A 26,835-nucleotide genomic window follows, 5' to 3' on the forward strand; every position below is an offset into this window, starting at 1 on the left:
CTACCCATCAGGTTCCCAGCCCCTGACGAGCTAGTTTAAACCCTCCCCAAAAGCACTGATGAACCTCCCTGTAAGGATATTAGTTCCGGTCCTGTTCAGGTGCAGCCCATCCACCTTGTACAGGTCCCATCTACCCCAGAACTGGTCCCAGTGCCTCAGAAATCTGCTGCCCTCCCTCCTACACCAATTCTCCAGCCATGTGTTCAATTGATCAATCCTTCTATTCCTATGCTCACTAACAAGTGGCACTGGGAATAATCCTGAGATGACTGCTTTTGAGGTCCTGCTTTTTAATTTTCTTCCTAACTCCCTAAAATCTGCTTTCAGGATCTCCTCCCTCTTCCTACCTATGTCATTGGTACCAATGTTGACCATGACCTCTGGCTGTTCACCCTCCCCCAGAAGGATGTCCTGCAGCCACTCCATGACATCCTTGACCGTGGCACCAGGGAGGTAACATACCATCCTGGAGTCATGTTTACTGCCTCAAACACCTGTCTGATCCCCTGACTATTGAATCCCCTATCACTATTGCTCTTCCACTCTTCTCCCTCCTCCCCTCCTGTGCAGCTGAGCCACCAGTGGTGCCATGGACTTTGCTCTGGCTGCGGTCCCCTGATGAGCCATCGCCCTCACCAGTATCCAATATGGAAAACTGATTAGCAAGCAAGATAGACTTGGGACTCCTGCACTGCCTGCCTGGTTCTCTTAGACTGCCTGGCGGTCACCCATTCCCTCTCTGCCTGCATGCTCTTAATTTGTGGTCTGACCACCTCCCTAAATTTGCTATCCACGTAGTCCTCTGCCTCATGGATGCACAACAGTGACTCCAGCCACCGCTTGAGTTCCGAAACCTGGAGCTCAAACTTTTGCAGCCGGTGACACTTCCTGCACATGTGTTCGTCTAGAACACGTGGTGCGACCATGACTTTGCCACATACCGCAAGATGTACATTCCACTAGGCTGAGCCGACCTGCCGTACTGTAACTTTAAAAACTGTCTATTACAAATATAAGCTAGAAACCGAATAACTTAAAAGTTACTAACCAATCAGCTTCTTCCCCATATCGAAGAGAGAAGCAGCTACTAGAGGCTGAATAAAGGTAGAAAAAGAAAGAAAGGAGCCTTTCCCTCACTGAATTCCCTCACGCACTGACTCCCACTTTGTACTCTGTGCACTCAAAATAGCTCTCAGTGCAGACAAATTTATTTTCTCTCTTAATTTATAGTTCTCTTCCTTAGCGAACTCCCTCACTTACCAAACTCCCTTCTTCACACTCTGTGCCCTCTAACAGCACTCAATACAGACTTAAGGGCCTCAATTAGCCTCTGGGTGGGAATGCCTTGGTCAGCCTATCCCGCCTCCAGGAAGATTGGTGGACGATGGGCCCTCCCCGCTGCCTTTCTGCCACTCAGCATGATTTTCCGTGCCCCCTCTCACTCCGCCTCGGGGGGGTCCTGTAATATCTTGACCACAATTACCTCCTCGTGAAGTGCTTCAGTAGCTCAGCATCAATCCCTGTGGTAATGCGGCATGCTTTACATCCACAACTTTCTCCTGCAAGTATTTTCTCAAGCATATTCTTATTTTCACATGTGAAAGCCTCATATAGTATAAAAGTGCTTGGTTTATATACTTTTATTATACTGACATTTGGGCATGACTGTATCTTGTGCTGACTGGACGTCATTCTCACTTTTTGCCGTCTTTCATTTTTCATCAGTAACAATTAGTCAATATCGCATCCATATATGTCTGTCAGGCTCTACCTATCAGTAGTCCTATGTAATTGATATTGAACGGTATACAACAAGCCCTCTGTCAGATTGCAACCATCAGACCTCTGATCTTTTTCATATTGTGAAACGTATGCACTTTTTGCTGGGTCTTCTCATTTGAGACCCTTCCAGGCCTCTGATCTCATGCTGTGCTTGTCATCTCTACTGTATAGTGCTTTACTCTCCTCTGACAGAAAAAAAAATGTTGAGGGTAAAATTGGTAGTCTTTGGTAGTGCAAAATGGGTGATAATGAATTGGCAGCCCGTTTTATGCTGTAACTGATTTTCTTATGCATCTTTACTGTTATTCTTCCAAAGTCTTTACAAAGTATTTCATTGGGGAAGATGCTGAAAATGAAGAGAGTATTATATATTATAACTGTTAAGCTAACTTTTTTCTCTATCCATCTAACAAGAAGTTAAATTGGTTGTGTGAAACAGGTGTGCTATTGCATTTTTCAACCAGACAAGTGTCTTGTAGTGTTTTTCAACCAGAGAAGTGCATCATAATATTGGTTCTTGGATCAAAAAGCCATGAAGTATGAAGGATATATTCATTTTAAATCTCAGCTTTGTGAATTTATTGGAATTGTTTGATTTGCTCGAAGTGCTTGGCTTGCTTGTAATGTGTATTGATTTGTACCTGAAGCACATTGTTTTCACTGAAATTGTATTGATGGGTAATTTTCACAAAGTGAATCATGTATAGTTTACTTTAGATACAAAGCACTTCTTGTGATAGAAACAAAGATATGTAACTAGAATATCTTTTGGGGAATAACATTTAGTGACAGATACTTTACATTGGCTAATTTAAACCCCGATCTTGTCTGTAGGAAGAAGTTCCAATACAGATTTCAAAGAAGTAGAGTTTTAGTGTAACTGTGTATATGCTTCTCACAGTTTACTTATCTGTTCTGTTCAGTCAAAGGACATTTGTCCTCTGCTCAATGCTCTTTAACTGTGCACTAAAGGACTAGATCTTTTCACTTGGTTTCTTACTAAAGTATCCTACCTGAACAGAACATCTCTGTGTCAAAATCTTAACATTCCTGCCTATAGTGCTCACTTCCTGTAGTTTCATATGTGTTTATTGAATGTTACACTTTGTTAATTTGACAGAACAGAGTTTGACTTAGTCACTTTAAATTAGTGGTCCTGCAAATAATAGTGTATGTTATATGGCATAACATCCCTATTATTATAAACCATGAGTAATGCCACAGGAAACCTAGTTTTTTTTTTAATGAACTATTCCAGGCTTTTGTAAAAGTACGAATATATGAATACATTTTTATGTTTGTTCTTTGAAAAGTCATGCCCAGATATTAAAAGTATTGATTAGAATTTAAAAGAATCCAATTCCTATAAATGTTTGTTTTTTGTTGGGTGAAGCATGATGAAACATTCACCAGGTTCTGACTTTCTGGCAATGATGGTATTTAGGTGATGATGCTGCAATTTGTTTACCACTTTATTTCATTTACTTGACTGTAGCAGTTTTTCTATGCCTTCAGAAAAGGAAGCATACAATGATTCATCTTGGGCATTACCTCCACAGATAACAGTGAGCACTCTTCATGCATGCTCCTGGATGCTAAGTGTCACTAGAACCAAAGGGATCATCATAACTAAATCCAACCCTGTCCTCAATTGTAATACGCTTACATGTAATTTCAACAGTTGCTGAATTCCTATGTGGACCACAAACGTTTGCTCCCCGCCCTCGCCCCCATTAGGATCGTGACACTGATCAATGACAGTAGTTGAAATTGCCGCATGTTGAGTTCAAATGTTGAACGACCTTTCTCCTTGGTCAATATCATACCACATGGTTTACACACTGAGCTATCAGAAGGACTTAACTGCAAGCAGTGTTTTTGTGTGATATCAAACTCTAAGCCTAATGAGTTTGTACTATTGCATAATGAAACCCTGCTAACTTAACGTCTCTGGATTGTTATCTTAAACAAATCAATCCTATCAACCCTCTGGTACAATACAAAATGCAATATCACCTAAGATAAATTTAACAGGAATTAAAATATTTTTAGCAGTGATGAAACAGTAATTTTACACTTAGTTCAGTTATCAAGTAAACAATATATTTTGTGGTTCTGTCTCTTTTTTTCTAATGTGTTTGGGTTCTGTAATTTGAGTAATTATAATGAGAAAAAAATACCAGAGGGGCTTGGCTATAATCATTTATGTGGTAGTGCAGGGCATTATGGAATCCACAATGTGTCTCATCATGTCTGGAAAAAATCCAGATGATGTCAAATTAATAATCTCCATTGATTTTGTTTTTCCTACTGCTTTAATTTTGGTCTTTGCAAATTTATAAATATGGAAACACCTCATTGGTTCACCTGAGTGTAAAATGATGCATTTTATTGAGGTTTTATGGGATCAGAAACCTACACAAAATGCTAATGTAAGTGAGACTGTATGAAGCTATGCCTGAGGTATTACTTTTATATAAAAATGTACTTACATTTGTAATTTCTAGTGCAGCATGTTGGCTATCTGCATATCTCTATCTAATTAAAAGTCTTGAATCTAGTGCATGTCATGCCCTTCAATGCATCAAACTTGAAAGTGTCATGCACAAAAATGTCACATGCTGTAAGGCAGAAAATAGTAATTGGCTGCAATGAGGACTTGTTAAGTTACCAATTATTCAGTTGATTAAATTAAAGGTGAACAAATTTAAATGTGTTTTTTTCAGTTGGTAAATACCAATGAACAGCAGAAAATGGAGCAGTTATTTTTTTAAAACAGCTACCAGTTTGGAGTTGTTAGATAACAGGAAGTGACCTCTCAAATCCTGTTTTTAAAATGTATTTGTATTTACTTTTTTGAATTATGGAAAGACTATACAATTATTTGAATTTGGAGTGAAGTTATGAACCTGAACATTTTTTTTAGTACTTTGGTAATTCTGTAGATTTAATCACATTGGTGATTAATTGTAATTGTAGCTGCCACCTCTTGCTAAGTCTCCAGAGGTATAAAGTTATGTTTTGAGAATCTGGTTTTCGCTTCTTCTTTGATTTAGCTGTTAAAATACAACCAATTGTGTTGCATCTATTGAAAAATTAGGTGCAAAATCAGCTACAATAGAATATTTTGAGGACTTAAGCATTTCTTAAAACTGGCCCCCTGCACATTTCCCCCTCTCAAATCATGTTACTCATTCATGTTCAGGATCCTGAGTTTTCAGTGCCAGATTTTATTACCACATTCATATTTGATTAATTGTTGCTGTTCTAATTGTATCAGAATATCAGAGTTAAATACAGATTTATTTGGTAAATGGCCCAGATTTTGCATTCGCAATAGCAGCAAACGTTGAGACGTTCTCTTCTATTGAGAACCAGGAGGGCACCACAACTTTGGTGATTGCAGATGTGCAGAAATCCGGAAGTTGTGATGCACCTCAGTGGGCTCCAGAGGGGAGTATGATGATGGTCCTGCTGGGCTGCTCCTTAAAGCGGCAGGGACCAGTACTCGTGAATTTGAGCTAATCGCCCACAACCTGCACAGATTTTTAGGTGCATTGTGTTAGCTGATAGTGTAAAGTCTGCTGGGGAGTGGATTCTAAGAGGTTTTACTGTATGCCCATCTTATTGCTCATGCTGCCCTTTTGACATCTCTATAGTTTTAGAAGCATTTTTAGTTTGTACTGTTACAACCGAGGCAGGAGGAGTGCACTGCTTTTCTAGTTCCACTTCTCCACAGGTCACCACGTATAGAGTCATAGAGAGATACAGCACCGAAACAGGCCCTTCGGCCTACCGGGTCCGTGCCGACCATCAACCACCCATTTATACTAATCCTACATTAATCCCATTTTTCCCCTCTCACTTCCCCACCTTCCCTCAATTCTCCTACCACTTACCTACACTAGGGGTAATTTTTACAATGGCCAATTTACCTATCAACCCGCAAGTCTTTGGCATGTGGGAGGAAACCGGAGCACCCAGAGGAAACCCACGCATATTTGCATTTTTCCCCAGTTACCGAAACGGTCAATGATAGACTCTATTTTTATCCAAAAAAATAAAATAAACTAACCAGGTTTCTTTAATAACAAAATTATCTGTTTAATATAAAACCAGTCTTAACCAGTAACGAAGCAACACATTAACACACAGATTGAAATATGTAAGATCCCTTTTTACCATTGCCCCTCATACACAAACATACACACACACCGGTTAACCGAAAAAATAGATTTTCTTTTTAGAGCTCTATTAGTAAAAACAAAAACAGGCAAAAAGAATACTTTGGCCAATTACTTGCTAATCCTTGAAGAAAAAAAGATATGGAAAGATGTTGGATCTCCTTTTTTTCAGTTTGGTGTCCCAAATACGCGTAGACGGCTATCACTGGGATCTTCCTAGAGCAGTTCTTTTCAGGTGACGTTGAAGATCAGTTTGGGTAAGCTTTCCAGGAGAAATGCAGCAACAGGGGTTTCAGTCTGTTTCTTATACTTGCTTCTCAAGGCTTCTTAAAGAGATAGAAAAATAGTGCACTCCTCCCACCTAGGTTGTAACAGTACAAATTACTCCACTCTCTTTTTCCCAACAAAAATAATGTTCAAGCCAATTTTAATATTGTGATTAATTTGACAAACCCCGTCAAACAGTTTAATGCAAGATCGGGTTGGCATTTTTAAAAAATGAATGCACTGAGGGTCCCGATTTAAGCAAGGGGGTAGTTTAATGCAACTTCAATGTTGATTCTTTTTTTCTTTGTTTCTTTGTTCCTGCGTTCTGAAGTATTTTGGTATTTCAGATTTGTCTGGGAAATCGGTTATCGATTACCGGTTTACCGATCAGGAGAGAGTCTGTCAGCTCTGGGTGCTCGCAATCTTTGAAGATCGATTATAGACTAGGAACAATCTGCAGATAAATTCCTTCCCCTTTGTTAGAAAATGCATCAAAACCATCTACTGTACTTAATTTGCTGTGGTGCCAAGTTTTGTACCTGCAGGAAGCTATTGATGGTCTGGTCAGATGGATAGAAAAGTGGCAAATGGAATTTAACCTGGAGAAGTCTGAGGTGATGCATTTGGGGAGGTCAAACAAGGCAAAGGAATACACGATTAATGGGAAAGTACTGAGAAGTGTCGAGGAAGTATGGGACCTTGGAGTGAATGTCCACAGATTCATGAAGGTAGCAGGACAGGTTGATGAGGTGGTTAAGCAGGCATATGGAATCCTTTCCTTTATTAGCCGAAATATAGAATATAAGAACAGGGAGATTATGCTGGAAATGTATAACTCATTGGTTAGGCCACAACTTGAGTACTGTGTGCAGTTTTGGTCACCTCATTACAGAAAGATTGTAATTGCACTAGAGAGGGTACAGAGTATATTTACGAGGATGTTGCCAGGACTGGAAAAATGCAGCTATGAGGAAAGATTGGATAGGCTGGGGTTGTTCTCCTTGGAACAGCGAAGGCTGAGGGGAGATCTGATTGAAATGTACAAAATTTTGAGTGGCCTGAATAGAGTGGAGGTGAAGGGCCTATTCACCTTAGCAGAGAGGTCAGTGACAAGGGGGCAAAGATTTAAAGTGATTGGTAGAATAATTAGAAGGGAGATGAGGAAAACCTTTTTCACCCAGAGGGTGGTGGGGGTCTGAAACTCACTCCTGAAAGGGTAGTTGAGACAGAAACCCTCAACTCATTCAAATGGAGTCTGGATATGCACCTCAAGTGCCCTAACCTGCAGGGCTACGGACCAAATGCTGGAAGGTGGGATTAGAATGGGTGAATCATTTTTCGGCTGGCAATGACATGATGGGCCAAGGGGCCTCTTTCTGTGCCTTAAACTTTCTATGATTCTATAACATATAGGGTAGATTTGGAAAACCTTTCTGATAGTTAGGGAATCTAGGACAAGGGAGCTTAGTTATATATATGAAAAAAGCTGCCTTCACGCAAAGGCTGGTGGAAGTTTTCCAAACTGTTCCCCAAATGGAAATTGATGATAGATCAATTGTTAATTGATAGATGGATAGATTTTTGTTAGCCAGAGATATTAAGGGGTATGAGGCAAAGGCAGGTATATGGAGTTAGGTTCCAGATCAGCCATGATCTCATTCAATGGTGGAACAGGCTCGAAGGGATAAATGGCCTACTCCCGTTCCTATGTTCTTATAATTAATACAGATCTATTAATATGTTACATTGGTGTTTTGTAAATGAAATTAAACTGTGACTGCAGGCAACATTAAACACAGCAACTTTTATCAGATACTGTAACTAGAATAAGGTGAACAGCTGATGCTATCTTATTGACCAGGATTTTGCGGTCGCAATAGTGGCGAAAGCTGAGACATTTGTTACTGTTGAGGGTTGGAAGGAAGCTGCAACTGCCAGCAGGGCTGAGTCTGAGTGCAGGGGTTGAAGTAGTGTCCTTGCCCCGGGGTCTCAGTCAGTCTCGGCTCCTGGTCTAACAGCAGCATCAGCTGGTACTTCCGTTCATGTCTGATGGCCTTGCCTTGGCTCTGGATGCTCGGGTCCTGGGCTGATTCTCGTGGCGTTGGGTCTCTCCAAGCCCGATTAGACCAACCTGCTGCTGCCAGGGCTCAAGAGTCCCATCCGGCTGCTTGTCATCTCTCAGATCCCGCAGCTCGATCAGCTCTGCCATAGGGAAAGGGGCGAGAGGTCGGGAGAAGGAGGGAGGGAAAGTTTAAACTCCCTGGGAAAACTGCAAGGGATACTTGGGCTGAAGTTCAGATAAAAGACATGGAAGGTAAAAGAGATTAAAATTAAATGATGCAAAAATCTCACAGGTAAGAAAAAATATAAAATTTTATGTGAAGTCACATAAGCAAAAAAAAAATGTAATTAAGTCGAGCTGGTAAAACTGCAGGCACCAGAGGGGGAAATAAATTGTGAGTCAAGTGAAAAGTTCTGGGCAGTCAAAGTTTGTTAAATATTTAAAAGTATTTGAACGTTCATAAAAGCTTTAAAAAGTGTTTACATATTTAGAATGTGTTTAAAAGTGTTTACATGTATTAAAAATTATTACAAAAGGCTCACCTGCTTTTGACTGACCTCAAGGGATGTGTCTTCAGCTTGTGACATCAATAGGAGGCATGATTTTGGTGGGAATGCGCCAAGCTGCTGGGCCTCGCAGATCCTTTTGCTGTTGGACCATGCTGCAGCAACAAGTTGAAATTCTCATTGCAGCCAACGAACAAGGTAAGTTTCTCAGGGTAGTCAGTTGTGAATGTTGCCGCTTCGCCGCCGACCGCAAAATTAGGGCCATTAAATTGCAGTACAGTTTGATCACATCAAGTTTGTTTCTGAAAATTGTTGACAAAGCTTTCTTTCTGTCAAGGTAGGGATAATATAGATGGCAAGAAATTGGAAATGGATTAAAGGGTGAAGTTAGAATACAACTGAAAAGTCTGTGAAAACTGATTTGCTTTGCACTGATGCTGCAGTTATGGTGCAGATGCAAACTGGGCTTCATGCTTAACGTAAATGACATTACTCTGGATACTTGATTGCAGAAAATTGATTTTGTTGTTGGACAGATAGGGCGGGATTTCCATTCCGGGGTTGGGAATCCAATGTCAGGACCAGTTCCTGGTTCCAACCCCGCATAATTGTTCCTGACATGTCCATCTCAGTTTTTAAAGAGTCAGCCAATTAATGGCCAGGGCGCGGGCTCGCCATTCAATTAAACTTGGCGGGTGACTCCGGAAGCTGGAGGGCCAATGATAGGCCCTCTAGCACAGACACATTGGCAGCTCCATCGGCTGAGGTGGGAGCTGTCGATTTATAATGGAAAGAGGGCACTTCAACATGGAGGTGCCCTCTTAAGAAAAGGTCAGATTTAAAATGGCTACAGTTGCCTGGTCGTGAACATGGAGGCTGCAGCTGTGGCCCGGCAGCTATGACTGGTGCGGACTGGGTTGGGGGGCCCCTTGTAGGACTAATCGTGGCCCCACATGCCCAATCCTGCCATGAGGCTGCCTTGATGCACTGGCAGTGTTTCGGCCTGATGCGCAAAGCCCCATGCCGACTTGAAATCCTGGTCGGTGTGGGAAAGGGGCCTTAATAGGCTCCTTAATTGCCCTCAATTGGCTACCAGCTGTTTGTGGGCGGGTATCCGATTCCAACCCCAACTCGACATCTCTAAAAATGACTCAGGGTCGGGATCGTGGCATCGAGCCAGCACAATGGCCAGCGGTGCAAGATTGTGGGCCCGCCCACCTCTGATCCAGACCCCCACAGCTGACAGAAAATCCTGCCCATAGATTCTGAAATGGATTGAGTTATCAGTACTTTATTTTCTTGAGGAATGAAAATTACAGTTGCAGTTTTGAAAGTTTTTAATTTTTTGACTTGATTTCATTCTTTTCCTTTTAACTTATTAAACAGCCAAGTATCTACTAAATATTATTGTGCTTGATAATCACTTGCAGTTACATTCGATATGATGCCATCTTTATTAATTACTGACTTCTAAGATGGTATAATAATTCAGTGCTTTGAACATGCTTTCCATTGTACTGATACAGAAAATCAATCATGTTCATATTTATGAATTTTTAAAATCAACCAGAACAGTATCTGAGTACTTCATGTAGTGGTCTTAATCTGTTGTACTTGGACAACTCTTACATTTCTGATTTGTGCCATTGTAAAGGTAATTTTTTTTAAATGAATAATCAAACGTTTGTTTGGGGGCACGAAATCTTAATTTGTAGGTTTTGAACTTGTGACTATATCCACAAAAATGTAGAGAGGTACATTCTTGGTTAACATGCTATCCCTGCCACTGTGATGTGAATTTGTTTACCTCAGCTTTGCAAACACTGTTTAAGTATAAGCATCCTTTTGGCTAAGATCAGGTGTAAGTTCAGAGTCCTTCGGGGGTTTTTTGTTTTTGAGGGGATCTCTATGCTGCCTTTGGCATCACACTCCAACACCATTTGAGCTCTCCTGTGATTCGTGAATCTTCATAGTGGCTCAGTTCTAACGCCAACACTGTGAAGTCTCCACGTTCAGCTATGCCTGCAACCAACACTCGAGCTCCAAGGCTAGGGATGCGTAACACCATCAGAAAAACAGTCAAGAAGGTACACTCACCAACCAGGTCGCTTTTGTGAAGCAAATCTTATTTGACTGCTGTACACTTCAAGCCGTAGACATCTTGTGCCTGCAAGATTTTCCCAAGCTGGGGATATTTTGAAGTGGCGTTTAAAAACATCAGGTGATGCCTGAAACTTCTGAAGGCATTCAGGGAGAAAGGAAACCAGGTGCTGCTGTTGATCCTCACTGCTGAGCCTCTGTCCACACTGCCATCACAACAGAATTGCATTGTGACAGTCCATCTGTACAACCCCCATATCCATCTCGTGGCTGTACTCATGTTCCTCGCCAGATATGTTGAAGTGGCTGGGAATAGCACTGAGGTCAAGGATCCTTTCAGGATTGGACCAGCAAGCGGTAGGTCGAGGTGATTTTGAAGGTGGGTGCCAGGGGAACCATCCTCCACCCTCCCTCCGGCTTTGTCATCAGAGGAAGTTGAGGCTACTTAGTATGCCCAGCCCAGCCCAGCCCAGAGTGTGTCACTGGGCACGTGGCTGCCAACTACAGTGCAACCTTTTGCAGAAACTGCAAGCAGGAAGGTCACCAGTTGAAGGACTGCATGGAGAACAAATGTTGTGTGGTGAGGCTGGCCACCTCCTGTAAAGCAATTAGAGAAAACATGACAAGTAGAGCAGCTTTAAAGGAGATTAACATCCCATCCTCCACCAAGGCCCTCAGCGAACAAGAAAAGAGAGGACATGGCGAGTGAAAAAAATGGGAAGGACACTTCAACAAACTGCCAGACAATCACCCCTCAGCCTCACCCAGAGCAGACAGAATCAATGGAAGAGGAGGCAGCAGCTGAACAAGGAGACTGGCAAGTGGTGAAAAGAAAAACCACAAAGAAGAAGACACAAAAGAAGGAAATAGCTGCTATTCAAACGTGGCAAGGAGCAGCTGATGTCCCAAACAGACACCAGCAAATGCTTCTTGTTGGATGAGTAAGAAAGCCGTCACCAACTGAAAAAGCACACAATGTGAAGGAGTTAAAGTGGCAAAGGGCTCCCAGCTCTGAAGCACTGAAGAGCCCAATGCACTCCAGGCCCAGAACGTGGGGAACAATGAAGCACCCAGCACACCCCAGCTCTGGGAATCTGGGAGCAGCAAAGTCCTCGACAAGGAGCAGAGGGGAATGACAGCACCATCTGGGGACAAGCCAAACCTTCCTGGTTACAAGACCCCACCGATGTCACCCAGGTGGAACAATGCTTCCATGGGCGACCAGGACGGTTATCTCAGCCTGGCAACCAGTGCAACAGTTTGCGAATTTTATGGGTGCTGGTCAACTATACACAGTTAAGGTGGGTCTTAAGATTGCTGCTATTAATGTGTAGTGTTAAAGCCGCTACAGTATTTTGACCTGAGGTTACCTTGCCAAGGTCAAAGCTGACCTGTTTCTGAAGGAGTGCAGAATGCACCTGTAGGCAGCGGTTGTAATGGTGGTCTCACGAGCCATTGATCTGACCAGGAGGAAACTATTGCTGTTTCTTCGGCCTGGGTATTCTGCTGCGGGGAGGCAACTTCACCACTGCAGTTGAGGAGGTAATGAGCGGTTGCCGCCTCATAGTAGGCATATTGTACAAAAACGCTGTTCACCAGTTAATCAACACGAAAGACCTGGCTCTAAAAGAACAATCGGCTGGCCATCTTCCTGCAGCTGCTATTCCTGCAGCTCCTATTGCAGCTGCTGCTGGTGTCCAGACTGGTCATTCTAGGCGGTGATTTCAACAGCGTCATCGTGCGGCTGGATGATCCAGCAGGGCTGACAGCAAACTGGACGCTATGTCCAGACACCTGATGCAAGTGGTAAAAGACGCTAAGCTGCACTATGTCTTCAGCAACCTTGCAGACGGAGCACTGTTTAGATGCACACCTGGGCAAGGCCAGATGGGTCTGTCCGTTCCAGGATAGACTTCCTGTTTGTGTCCCAAGCGCTCATGGTCAGACCTACCGATGTCAAGCCCATATTCTTCTCTGACCACTGCCTCCCATTGTCTGACTGTCACCTCCAGGAAGACCAGAGGGTTGACAGGGGGAAGTGGAAGCTGAACGTGGAACTGTTAACTTCAGAAAACATTGAGGAACTCAGAAGGGATTACAAAGGTTGGAGAAGCATGAAACTCCTCCTTGAGTACACAACGCATTGGTGGGAAGCAGCCAAGGCGAATATCAAGAGGTTCTTCATCCTCAAAGGTGTTCAGAAGGCGAGCGAGAGACAGAGGGTAATAATGTCCAGCCTCCAGAAAAGCATGTGGAATCTGCTCTTGCTGCATTCAATGGGGGTTGATGTCAAGGAGGATCTCCAAGAGGTGAAGAGCCAGCACATCTTTCTCTATGTCTCAGAGGCCTCCAAGATCATCTTCCAGTCCAGAGTCCGCTCCGTGGAGCAGGATGACACATGCTCACGTTTCTTCTTCCAAAAGGTACATAGAGAGCTCTGTGATCAGAAGCCTGAAGGAAGAAGATGGCTCGGTAATGTCTTCGCAGCCTGACATACTGGGAACAGTAAATCCTTTTATGCCTATCACAAAGATACGTAGGTACGTAGGAGAGTCTGGACAAACTGCTAACTCTGGACGAGCTAACAAAGGCTGTCGTTCTTCAAAATGAGTAAAACTCCTGGAAGTGATGGTTTATTGGCCGAGTTGTTTCCAACTCTGAGGCTGGATTGCCCAGACCTGCTGGAAGTGTATGACTATGTTTCTGGCCGGCAGCAAATCAGAATCCATGAGGAAAGGCATCATCACCCTCCTCTATAAACAAGGGGAAGAGGGAGGAGATCAGAAATTGGTAGCACATTTAACTGCTTAATGTGGACTACTACAAAATTCTGTCCAAGGTCATCGCCAGTCGGGTCAAGTCTGCTCTGGAGCAGGTGATCCACCTTGATCAGACCTGCACTGTATCTGGCAGGCAGATCTCTGATAGCCTTGTGCAACTCAAGGATACAGTTGCCTACATGCAGGACCAGAAAGTGGATACGTGCCGTGTCAATTTGGACCAGGAGAAGGCTTTTGACAGAATATCGCACACCTACATGATGGACACACTCTCCAAAATGAGGTTTGGGGAGGAAATCCGCAATTGGATCCAGGTGCTCTACACAAATATCAGTAGTGCAGTTTCAATTAATAGGTGGGAATGGGAAAACTTTCCAATCAAACCTTAAAGTCAGGCAAGGCTGTCCTCGCTCCTCTGTCTTGTTTGTCTGTTGGACTCGGCAAAGGGTTTGTTACATCAGGAAGGATGCGGACATAAGAGGGGTGACGATCCCAGGCAGCGGAGGTGCTTGGGTCAAGGTCTCCCTGTACATGGACAATGTCGCCATTTTCTGCTCGGATTCGCTGTCTGTTTGCACACTGAGCATCTGTGACCAGTTTGAACTGGCCTCGGGAGCCAAAGTGGTAAGAGCGAGGCCATGGTCTTGGGAATTAGGCTGACTGATCCTTTTTCCCCTTCCCTGTCGGGTCAGACTACATAACGCTGCTGGGGATATATTATGAAGCTCGCACCAAAAACTGGGAGGAGAGTATAGCCAAGGTCAAACAGAAACTGGGCATGTGGGAGTGACACTCCCTCTCCATTGTGGCTAGGAACCTGGTCATCAGGTGCGAGGTGGTCTCGGTGTCGCTGCACATAGTGCAGGTCTGGCTCATCCCCTGCTACTGTGTCACTGCGGTCACCCAAGCCATCTTCCACCTTATTTGAAGATAAGAAATGGGTCTGCAGGGACATCCTGTACAAATCTCTAGATAAAGTGGGCGGGGCTGGAATGTACCCATTGTTGTCCTTATCCTGATGGCCACCTTTGTGTGCGGCAGCATTAAGCTATGCACATTGGTACGCGAATACTGTCACTACTTGTGGGCGGCGCAGTGGTTAGCACCGCAGCCTCACAGCTCCAGCGACCCGGGTTCGATTCTGGGTACTGCCTGTGTGGAGTTTGCAAGTTCTCCCTGTGTCTGCGTGGGTTTCCTCCGGGTGCTCCGGTTTCCTCCCACAGCCAAAAGACTTGCAGGTTGATAGGTAAATTGGCCATTATAAATTGCCCCTAGTATAGGTAGGTGGGAGGGGAATATAAAGACAGGTGAGGATGTATAGGGACAGGTGAAGATGTGGTAGGAATATGGGATTAGTGTAGGATTAGTATAAATGGGTGGTTAATGGTCGGCACAGACTCGGTGGGCCGAAGGGCCTGTTTCAGTGCTGTATCTCTAAATCTAAATCTACTTGCTGAGATTCTGTCTGTCGCCAGCATTGTGACGGATGGGTCTGGCCATGTTGCTGCAGAATCCTCTATTCAGTTTGACCATGCCATACCACCTGTCCCTTGTGGAGAAGTTTGTGTAGAAAAACACCCTTGACCATAAGTCCATCAGGCAGTGGTCTGCATATAAGGTCCTTGTGGCCCTGCGGGAAAAGGAGATGGTGGATCCTGTCAAATGGTTCCCTGAGCAGTTATTTTGGCAGAATGCCTTATTGCCAGAACTTTCAAACAAGTATGAAGATGTGGCTTGGCTGGTGGTGAGAAGGGCCCTCCCTGTCAGAGTCTTCATGCACACCCGGAGTCTCAGCGCCACGGCACACTAAAGGCCTGCTCAGGTCAGGGGAAAAAACCCGACCTGAACACATCCGCACCTGGCCCGAGTTCCTCCAATTTTTCCTGCGCCTGATCCGACCCAAGCCCGAGCCCGACCCAACCACCAGAATGTTCCCTTTACCTACCTTGCGACTCCGAATCTGCAGGAAGCTGCAGCATGAGTGTGATGACGTCATAGAGATGCTCACTCGCTCACTGCGCAGACTCAGTTTCCCTCCTTGACGTCCTGGACTCCTAGCTCAGCACTTAACAGCAGAGCAAAATGCAATTCTTGCTTTGTGTGTCCGGCCTGGCCTGATCCGACCCAACCCGAGCCCGAAAGCCGGACCCGGAAGAGCGACCTGACCCGAACCCGACACATGTCGTCGTGTCCCATCAGGCTTGGGTCAGGTAGCAGGTCTTTACCGCACACTGTCAAAGAACGAAGAACAGTACAGCACAGGAACAGGCCATTTGGCCCTCCAAGCCTGCGCCGATCTTGATGCCTGCCTAAACTAAAACCTTCTGCACTTCCGGGGACCGTATCCCTCTATTCCCATCCTATTCATGTATTTGTCAAGATGCCTCTTAAACGTCGCTATCGTACCTGCTTCCACCACCTCCCCCGGCAGCAAGTTCCAGGCATTCACCACGCTCTGTGTAAAGAACTTGCCTCACACATCCCCTCTAAACTTTGCCCCTCTCACCTTAAACCTATGTCCCCTAGTAACTGACTCTTCCACCCTGGGGAAAAGCTTCTGATTATCCACTCTGTCCATACCGCTCATAACTTTGTAAACCTCTATCATGTCGCCCTTCCACCTCTGTCGTTCCAGTGAAAACAAACCGAGTTTATCCAACCTCTCCTCATAGCTAATGCCCTCCAGACCAGGCAACATCCTGGTAAACCTCTTCTGTACCCTCTCCAAAGCCTCCACGTCCTTCTGGTAGTGTGGCGACCAGAATTGCATGCAATATTCTAAGTGTGGCCTAACTAAAGTTCTGTACAGCTGCAGCATGACTTGCCAATTTTTATACTCTATGCCCCGACCGATGAAGACAAGCATGCCCTATGCCTTCTTGACTACCTTATCCACCTGCGTTGCCACTTTCAGTGACCTGTGGATCCATACTCCCAGATCTCTCTGCCTGTCAATACTCCTAAGGGTTCTGCCATTTACTGTATACCTCCCACCTGCATTAGACCTTCCAAAATGCATTACCTCACATTTGTCTGGATTAAACTCCATCTGCCATTTCTCCGCCCAAGTCTCCAACCGATCTATATCCTGCTGTATCCTCTGACAATCCTCATCACTATCCGCAACTTCACCCACCTTTGTGTCGTCCGCAAACTTACTAATCAGACCAGCTACATTTTCCTCCAAATCATTTATATATACGACAAACAGCAAAGGTCCCAGCACTGATCCCTGCGGAACACCACTAGTCACATCCCTCCATTCAGAAAAGCACCCTTCCACTGATACCCTCTGTCTTCTATGACAGAGCCAGTTCTGTATCCATCTTGCCAGCTCACCTCTGATCCCGTGTGACTTCACCTTTTGTACCAGTCTGCCATGAGGGACCTTGTCAAAGGCTTTACTGAAGTCCATATAGATAACATCCACTGCCCTTCCTTCATCAATCATCTTCGTCACTTCCTCAAAAAACTCAATCAAATTAGTGAGGCACGACCTCCCTTTCACAAAACCATGCTGCTTCTCGCTAATAAGTTTGTTTGTTTCCAAATGGGAGTAAATCCTGTCCCGAAGAATCCTATCTAATAATTTCCCTACCACTGACGTAAGGCTCACCGGCCTATAATTTCCTGGATTATCCTTGCTACCCTTCTTAAACAAAGGAACAACATTGGCTATTCTCCAGTCCTCTGGGACCTCACCTGTAGCCAATGAGGATGCAAAGATTTCTGTGAAGGCCCCAGCAATTTCTTCCCTTGCCTCCCTCAGTATTCTGGGGTAGATCCCATCAGGCCCCGGGGACTTATCTACCTTAATGCTTTGCAAGACACCCAATACCTCCTCCTTTTCGATAATGACATGACTGAGACTATCTGCACTCCCTTCCCTAGGCTCATCATCCACCAAGTCCTTCTCTTTGGTGAATACTGATGCAAAGTACTCATTTAGTACCTCGCCCATTTCCTCTGGCTCCACACATAGATTCCCATCTCTGTTCTTGAGTGGGCCACCCCTTTCCATAGTTACCCTCTTGCTCTTTTTATACGTATAAAAAAACCGTGGGATTTTCCTTAATCCTGTTTGCCAGTGACTTTTCATGACCCGTTTTAGCCCTCCTGACTCCTTGCTTCAGTTCCTTCCTACTGTCTTTATATTCCTCAAGGGATTCGTCTGTTCCTAGCCTTCCAGCCCTTACGAATGCTTCCTTTTTCTTTTTGACTAGGCTCACAATATCCCGCGTTATCCAAGGTTCCCAAAACTTGCCAAACTCATCCTTCTTCCTCACCGGAACATGCCGGTCCTGGATTCTAATCAACTAACGTTTGAAAGACTCCCACATGTCAGATGTTGATTTACCCTCAAACAGCCGACCCCAATCTAAATTCTTCAGTTCCTGCCTAATATTGTTATAATTAGCCTTCCCCCCCCCCCAATTTAGCACCTTCACCCAAGGACGACTCTTATCCTTATCCACAAGTACCTTAGAACTTATGGAATTATGGTCACTGTTCCTGAAATGCTCCCCTACTGAAACTTCGACCACCTGGCCGAGCTCATTCCCCAATACCAGGTCCAGTACGGCCCCATCCCTAGTTGGACTATATACATATTGTTTCAAGAAGCCCTCCTGGATGCTCCTTACAAATTCTGCCCCATCCAAGCCCCTAGCACTAAGTGAGTCCCAGTCAACACCTATCCGTTAACACCTATTCTGTACTAATGCTTTGTTTTTCAACACACCATTAACATATTGTTTGCCTTTGCTCCATGACCTTTTGGTCAGCTATGTGGCCATGTCCAATTGGCCTTGTCCAACCTTCTCCTCCTTTCTTATCTCTTGCCCCCCCCCCCACCTCACTTGTTTATAACCGGTGACATTTTTAATATTTGTCAGTTCCGAAGAATTGTCACTGACCCGAAACGTTAACTCTGCTTCTCTTTTCACAGATGCTGCCAGACCTGCTGAGTGGTTCCAGCATTTCTTGTTTTTATCCCAGTCAATATAGGGGAAGTTAAAATCACCCACCACTACAACCCTGTTACCTTTACATCTTTCCAAAATCTGTCTACATAGCTGCTCCTCTACCTCCCGCTGGCTGTTGGGAGGCCTGTAGAAAACCCCCAACATCGTGACTGCACCCTTCCTATTCCTGAGCTCCACCCATATTGCCTCGCTGCACGACCCCTCTGAGGTGTCCTCCCGCAGTACAGCTGTGATATTCTCCTTAACAAGTAATGCAACTCCCCCGCCCCTTTTACATCCCCTTCTAGCCCGCCTGAAGCTTCTAAATTCTGGAACATTTAGCTGCAGTTGCAGCAGCTGCAGTGGGGACGAGACCGTCTTTCACTTCCTTTGGAATGTGCATTTGCAAAAAATAGTCTGGAAAGAGATGTAGTGGTTTTTGTCTAGGTTCATCCCGAGCAGCTCCGTAACGCAGGACTCTGCTCTTCGGGCTGTTCCCAGGGTTATCAACTTGGTGAAAGACTCTTTGGTCTGCCCAAAACTTGCTGGTTTTTCAGTGCAAGGAGCTGTCCTCAACTGGGTATTGCAGACTGGCACACCTCAAGGTCCAGGATTACGTGCTGAGGCATGTACTAAAGCTTGGGGCAGCTGCTGCAAAGGCTCAGTGGGGAAAGGCCACAGTCTCAGGCCCTCCTGCCATTGTATATCGAGGGGCTGCAACCTTTGTAAAACCCCTTGGGCTGTATGTGTGACACGAAATGTATATTGTAAATGTAACCTGTAATTGTAAGTGTAGTGAGCACCTCAGAGTGCCACATACTGTATTGAAAGAGATTGAACTGTATTGCATGTTATATAATGTCAAATTTGAGCTGTTATGTAATGTACCTTAACAAATATTATGAATAAAATATATTTTTTGAAAATGAATATTTACATCAAAATCATGCCACTTTTTGCTTAATGTAGAGAATGAATAGAATTAAATTGCTGGTAATTAAAGGGTACGGTTAACAAGTGATTTAATTTTTCCCTTGGTATCGAATAAGCATAGCTGTCAACACTTGCTTGTTACAATGTATAAACAAATTGGCAATTATGATCAGCTCTGGTTGTTTTGTTTCTTAACTGTTGAATGCATTCTTTACAGAATACCAGTAAATAGTACATCCAGTCAGCCAACATGGCCCATTGGGGTCAAGCTAGGATTTGTTTCTCGCCTGACAATTGCTGTAGTTGATAAGAAGATTAGTCTCTGCAGCTGCAGAAGATTTAACAATTTGAATTCTGACTGCTATTAGATCCTGGGTATTGTAAAACAATTGACAGAATGAGGATAGGGGTTTTATGGTCTGTGAAATGAATTTAAGTATTTCTTATTGCCATTTGGACTTTTTTTATTTTACATTTATAAACCATGAGTGAACTAGACAAAAAAGCACTTTAGTAGATTGAATTCTCAAATGTATATTCAATGATGTATGTGTCAAATTAAAGTAGCCTTTTGTGTACATACGGGTGATCAACTTTTTATTTAGGTTTGTATAAAAGTACATTACACCAAAAAAGTCAAAATCCACTACTGAATTATTTCTTAGAATCTTCCATGTTCAATTTTCTGGCTAAAGTCTCTTTTTCTTCCAATTATCCTGCTCTGCTGACTGCGAGGGTTGTTTTACAGTGGCAATAGTATCCACTCTCTAATACCTTTGTCATCCATGGACAGTGAATGTCAGAAGACTATTTTAACTTTGGTGATCATCAAAGCTGAACTTGATCCTGTTCTCGCAGTTGTCTGTCAGAATATGCCATTAGGGGACATGATTTTTTTCTCTGTTATCCTTTGGAATGCACAGGTAAATTATATGTCCCACCATTTCTTCTGGTTAAGGTCAGCTCGCTCTGCTCAGATGAATAATCAAATTTGGGATCTTTCCAGTTCTTTGTGGGTCAGTACCACAATAGATGGCATATGGTGCCATATATATAAACAAGATTTTTGAGAGTTCAACACTAATTATCATCTATGTACCTGGTGATTATACCTATACATTAGTAAACTTTAGGAAATAGTCAAAAGTGTCATCAGTACGCAGTTTAAAATTTTTGTATTTAATATTAACTGATTAACAGTTTTCTTGTCTATTTGAACCAGTTAATGCTGATGATGTCAAAGGTGTTCAATTGTAGGAGTTACAAGGCATTTTAATACATCAGACCAAAATTAAAATCACATGTTGGCAGCCTTCCATCTATGAAATATGATGGACACACAGCAAACAGTCCATTTAGGTGGGTGTCTTCTGTTGGTGCACCTTTGTTGATGGCTGTGTAGGCCAATTCATGAGAGGCAGATTCTGCACAGATTAAAATCAGCACAGTCATTGGGCTGGATTTTACCAAGCTCGCGACGTTGGGCTCTGTGGCGGGGTGGGGGAACCGGTAGATGGTTCCGGCAGAGGTCTGTCACAGAGGCTGACGCTGGAAGGGCCCGGCCTGACCCTCCCAGTGGCGGTGAGGCTCTGTGGCAGCCCCTCTACCACTGGGTGATGGGGTCTGGATTTAAATATTTAAATTACTGACATGCATACATTTAAATCAACTCCCCTTAAATCTTCCGGGCCTGCTGCGATCTTTAGTGTGGTGGCCGGCACTCGTGCACCTTCAGTTCCCCATCTGGGGAAAGCCGGCATGACACTGGTGGGGAGGGGGAGGAGTTAAGATTTTCAGTGCAGGGGTGAGGGAATGGAGTCAAATAAATGTAATGGGTGTAGAGGATGGTGGGAAGGGATGAACTTTAAACTTTGTGCAATCTGTGGGGTGGGGTGGCAGAAGCATCAAGTTTATAAGGTGTTTGGGCGGGGGAAGGACAAATAGTTAATGTAATTGTCATTGGGGGGGTGGAAAGGGGCATTAGAAATTTATTTGATAACTTTTGGTGGGGTGTAGATTTAAAAATGTAAATATACTGGCAGGACTGGCTGTCCTTCAAAAATGGTGCCAGCGCTTGCACACAGGCAGCTGATGCCATTGCTGGGGCGTACAGCCTGCCCTCTGCACAAGATTTGGGGGTGGGTGGGGGGGAGCGGGCTGCCCTGGCTATTTAAATGAGCTGCTGCGCGGGAAATTGCAGTAGCTCTTTGGCGTGTGGCCCGCCATTTTTTGAGCTCGCCACCGCTCTTAAATTTCAGCTTGTTATTTTGTATTTGTGTACATTTATCTCCATCATATTGTTAGGCATGGTAACTCTGAAACAAATCTCCCTCAATATCATGAATTAAAAAAGACAAAAATAAAGTTGATTATAACTCGATACTATTAAAAGACATTGATGTTGCCATCAATACACTGTTTATGCATGTATGCTGGTAGGATTTATATACAATTTACACAAATAAATCAGTTTTAAATTCATGCCAGAATTATTTGCCAATTTTATTCTTCAAATTCCTTTGAACAAATTTTACTATTTTGTATTTACTCAAATTTTTGTCGCAATGATTTTTTTGATTAAATTTTGGCTGTTCATTTCTCAAGAATTACATTATTGAAAGTGCCAATCATGAATCTAGCTAGAATGGGAACCCACAATAGAATATAAACCTCCCTTGTACAAAATTATGTTATCAAGTTTTGTTTTGTAGCAAGTAATATTATGGCAATGTAGGCAATCTAGGTTGTGGGGTTCTAACATACCTACTGCCTGACACTATATGCATTAAAACATCAGGAAAATTAATTTGATAAAAAATAAAGCTGCCAAGGGAATTTTGCATTGTATCAATGGTCAAATATTAATTTTGCACATGCATTGCTATCCTTAGTTCTTTGAAACATTTCATTTAAAAAATGAGGCTGGCTGTATGGCAATAGTCACTTGTGGCTGTTAGGAATCCAGGTCTGGTGTAGATACTTTCTCGAGTTAAATGATGTCATTTGCTCCTGTAGGTGCTTTGAATGTCTTAGTTTTGTGGGAGTTAACTTATACTGCCCTATATCTGCTTGTACAGTAGTTTAACCTGGGGTCTAACCTAAACAAAGTATTCATCTTTTGCATATGTACTGCTTCAATCTCTTCTGAAAGCAGACTGACTAAATGCATGGTAAGACTACAAGGTACGAATCGTCAGTGAGATGAATGTACAGAACAGCCATTAAGATTAGACTTCCTAACTCAATCTGTACAAATTATTTTTGCATAGGAGAATATCAAATCCAGCTCTGCTGTCACCATGCCACAATTGTCATGAATGTCTGTTGTTGCACTTGAGTGTCAGCTGTGGCCCAGGTAGCACTCTTGCCTGAGTCCCACTCCAGAGACTTGAGCACAAAAGTCAAAACTGACACTCCACTGCTGTACTGAAGGAGTACTGCACTGTTGGAGTTGCCATTTTTTTGGATGGAACGTTAATCCAAGGCCTGGTCTGCACTCTCGAATGGATATTAAAAGATTCCATGGCACTGTTTTGAAAAAGAGCAGGGGCGTTATCCCTGGTGTACTGGTCAATATTTTTCAATCAGCGTCACTTAACAAAAATGATTTGATCATCATTATCATTACTGTTTGTGGGAGCTTGCAGTGTGCAAATTGGCTGCTGCATTTCCTACATTATAAGTGACTACACTTCAAAAGTTACTTCATTGGCATAAGGCACATTGGGGTGTCCTGAAGTTTTGAAAGCTGCTATATATTCTTTAGAATAGTGCAAAATAAAGAAAAGTCCATGCTACCCCACAAAGAGGCAGGTCTAATTTGACTGACTGAAACAAGATGACTTCTAAATATCCTTCAGTTTTTCTAATCAATTTGCCTCAATGAAATCCACCGTAGCTGCTTCTTTAACAACATTTTGCAGCCTTTTTGTTTTAAGAAACTTCTGTGCCTGTAGTTTATCTCTTGTTCTTTACAGCCAGAAAAAGAGATCAAAGACTTTCCAATGCAATGGGCTGGATTTTACCAGGCCCACGTTATTACGTTCTGTGACAAGGGGACGGGGTGCCGCAGGATGATTGCGGCAGAGGCCCGCCACAAAGCTTGACTCTGGGAGGGCCTGGCCCGATCCTGCCACTGGCTGTGAGGCTCTGTGGACCCCCTAGCCGCTAGGCAACGGGTCTTCAGTTTCAATATTTAAATTAATGAGATGAATGAATTTAAATGAACTTGCCTTGAATATTCCGGGTCTGCTGCAATCCTCTGTGTGGTGGCTGGCACTGCCGCCAAAGGCCGGCTACCCGACCCGAACCTGACGGTACCCAGTGACACTTGTCGGGTTTGGGTCGGGTTGCATTTCCGGGTCCAGCATTCGGGCTTGGGTCGGGCCAGGTTGGACACGCTCTATCACAGGTAAGTGGCTCCAATGTTAGTTTAATTTTTGGACTGGAAAGGTGGTTTTGTTACGTCGTAGATCAGCGACAAAGTGAAAAATGGAAGGTAAGGTAACTGATGGTCAGATCAGGTCGGTTGGGCGTGGGTTGGGCTCGGGTCGGATGTGGTTCTGTTGGGCTTGGGTCAGGTTCTTTTTTGCAGACCAGATCAAGCCTTTAACTCCCGCACCTTCAATTCCCTGTCTGGGGAAAGCTGACGTGACACTGGGGAGATGGGGAGTTAAGATTTTCAGTGCGGTGAGGTGGCGAAGGGACAGGGTCAATTAAACGTAATGAGTGTAGGGGATGGTGGGAAGGGGTGAACTTTAAAATTTGTGCAGTCTGAGGGGTGGGGGGGGGCAAAGGTCAGATTTAAAAGATGTGTTTTTGGGGGGGCGGGGAAAGGGCAAATACCTAATGTAAATTTTTATTGGAGTGCTGGAAAGGGGTGTTACAATTTTATTTTGTAAATTTTGGGGGGGGGGGTGGTGGTTTCACTTTAAAAATTTAAACTTGCCAGCAGGGTTGGCTGCCCTTTAAAAATGGTGCAGCACCTGCGCACTGGCTGCTGACGCCATTGCCAGTGACGGGGAGGGGGGAGGCAAGCTGCCATTTTTTACGCTCACCGCTGGGAGCGATGGCGGGCTCTTAAAATCCAGCCCAATGGGTGTGAAGTGCTTTTCAATTATCAAGACAGGTTTTACTGCTTGCTTACATTCTATAAGGAAGCAACAACAAAGCTAGCTCATTAGCAACTTAACTATCGCTCAAAAAGGTTGCAAACCCCTTCTTTAACATGTGTGAATGTCTTCTGCTTTTAAACATGTTTTAAGTTCTCCCAATCCCTCCCAAGAAAAATGTTCAGAGGCGTCTGATATATGATGACAGACATGCTCAACAATTGTGGCACATGACAGCAGAACTGGATTTGGATAATAGAGCAGATCTTCATCACTTATCCTATAGGTTATAGTCATGATTTTTAGAGTAGACAACTAAGTGAGAAAAGCACATTCATACTTGTGTGTAAGTTGTGTTCCCACGGAATGAAACTACACCTCATTCTTGTGATTTTATGGTAAGAAAAAGTATATGTTGTGCTTTTGATGAACTTGGTGTGGAAGGTGAAATTACATAAGAGACCCAATAGAGAATGACTTGGCATATGGATTTCAGTGTCACTTTGCTGTTGAAATAGAGGGAAGAGGGGAAATACAACTTTCATTTGCAAATATAAAAACCTCACATTTTTATGAATGTAGCATTGTCCAGGATGGGAAACGATCATTGCAGTCATCTGAGTGGTTGAAACCTTCATTGCCGGCACAAAGAACTGCAACTGTCTTATGTATTTTTGTGTGTCTGCAGACAGTAGAAAAGCATTTGATTGTACCCAGTAGAAATAGCCCCAGATTGCTTAATAGAAGCGATGACTTATAAATTATTGCATGTATTTAGATCAAAAGCAATGCCTTTTTGAATCTGTAACACATCTAATAATTCATTAATTACCAATACACAGAAGAACTTAATAAACTGCATTCCTGGTTGATTGCAATACTACTTCTTAAGAAAGGGCAATTTGATAGTTGTAGTGATTTCTGATTTATGTGGGGGTTGTTAGGCAGCATAGTGCCTGTTACAGACACAATGTGATCTCCTTAGGACCCAAAATATTGGGCAAGAAGAGCGTGCACACTTGGGACCAGAAGAGTGCTGCCTGACATATTTGGCTAAGAACAAATGCGGCATTCTTTACCCACCCTGGAAGCATATTCAAATAAGGGGCCTGACCCCTGCTGCAATATTGGTTTTCCCTGAGGCAGCCAGTATCAGGAAACCAAGCCGAAACATCTCCTATATTTTAGAACAAGGTAAGTACTTACTATCAACATCCTGATTGTCACAACTCACGCACTGACCCCATCCTTTGTCCCTTCTCCACCCCTGATCTTCACCACACTTTCCCCCGACCTACAATGCCTCTACAATCCCCTAGGCCTCAGTTACTCTCTTCCTGGTTCCCAATGTCGTCTCAACATCTGAGGCCCCAACCTCCCTCCTTCCTGATCGCGATCACCCAATCCCCAATATCTCATGCTATGATGAACTCTGTTTCTCTCTCCACAGATGCTGCCTGATCTGCTGTGTATTTTCAGCACTCCCTATTTTTATTCTCAATATCTCCTTCCCTGACCTCTGATATCTCTTGCTTCAAGCCACCTGAGAACTGCAAACCCAACCCCATTACTTACTTGTGAACTGCTGTGCTAGGAGCGACTCAAACTTGCAGCACTTAACTGTCTGGCATCTTCCTGCAGCACTGTCTTCAGTAATGAGGTCTGAGGCCCTACATCTGGGACTCTCTGGACCTCACCATTTGTGCAAATGGTAATTAGCCTGAGTAGGGTTGGGGTGGCTGCCCACAATGGGCACTCCCGAATTTCTCCCCATGTCTTTTTTTTTGGAAAGGAGCAATTTTCATCATCTTTGTTGTGTAACTTTTTACATGCAAAGCTTGACAACATATTCAATTTTATTTTCATATGAATTTTTGGAACAAAATATTCTTATCTCCATTACTCACTCATAAAGTCAAAACAGTTCAATAGATTTAATATTGCAATTCTGTGAAGATGGGATTTCAAGATGGCAGTGAATGACATGTTGGATCACATGCGCATATGCAAAAGAAGTTTCCTTTCTCATCCCAAGCACTGCTTGATCTCCAATTTTTTGCTATCAAGTCAATTCTTGACAGAATACAAGAAAAAGCTTGTGTTTTTTTTTTAGGGATCCCATTTCTCAGCCTTCATCCTATCTGTC

The 26,835-nt window shown here is 43.6% G+C and overlaps 1 protein-coding gene across 6 annotated transcripts in view; it reads left to right on the top strand.

Annotated features, from left to right (window-relative positions):
- The window catches only part of LOC137347681 (disabled homolog 2-interacting protein-like), an 860,897-nt gene that overhangs the window by 123,246 nt on the left and 710,816 nt on the right, over window positions 1–26,835 (top strand). The window lies entirely within an intron of this gene.

This window comes from Heterodontus francisci, chromosome 32 (genome assembly GCF_036365525.1).
Source record: "Heterodontus francisci isolate sHetFra1 chromosome 32, sHetFra1.hap1, whole genome shotgun sequence".
Lineage (NCBI taxonomy): Eukaryota > Metazoa > Chordata > Chondrichthyes > Heterodontiformes > Heterodontidae > Heterodontus > Heterodontus francisci.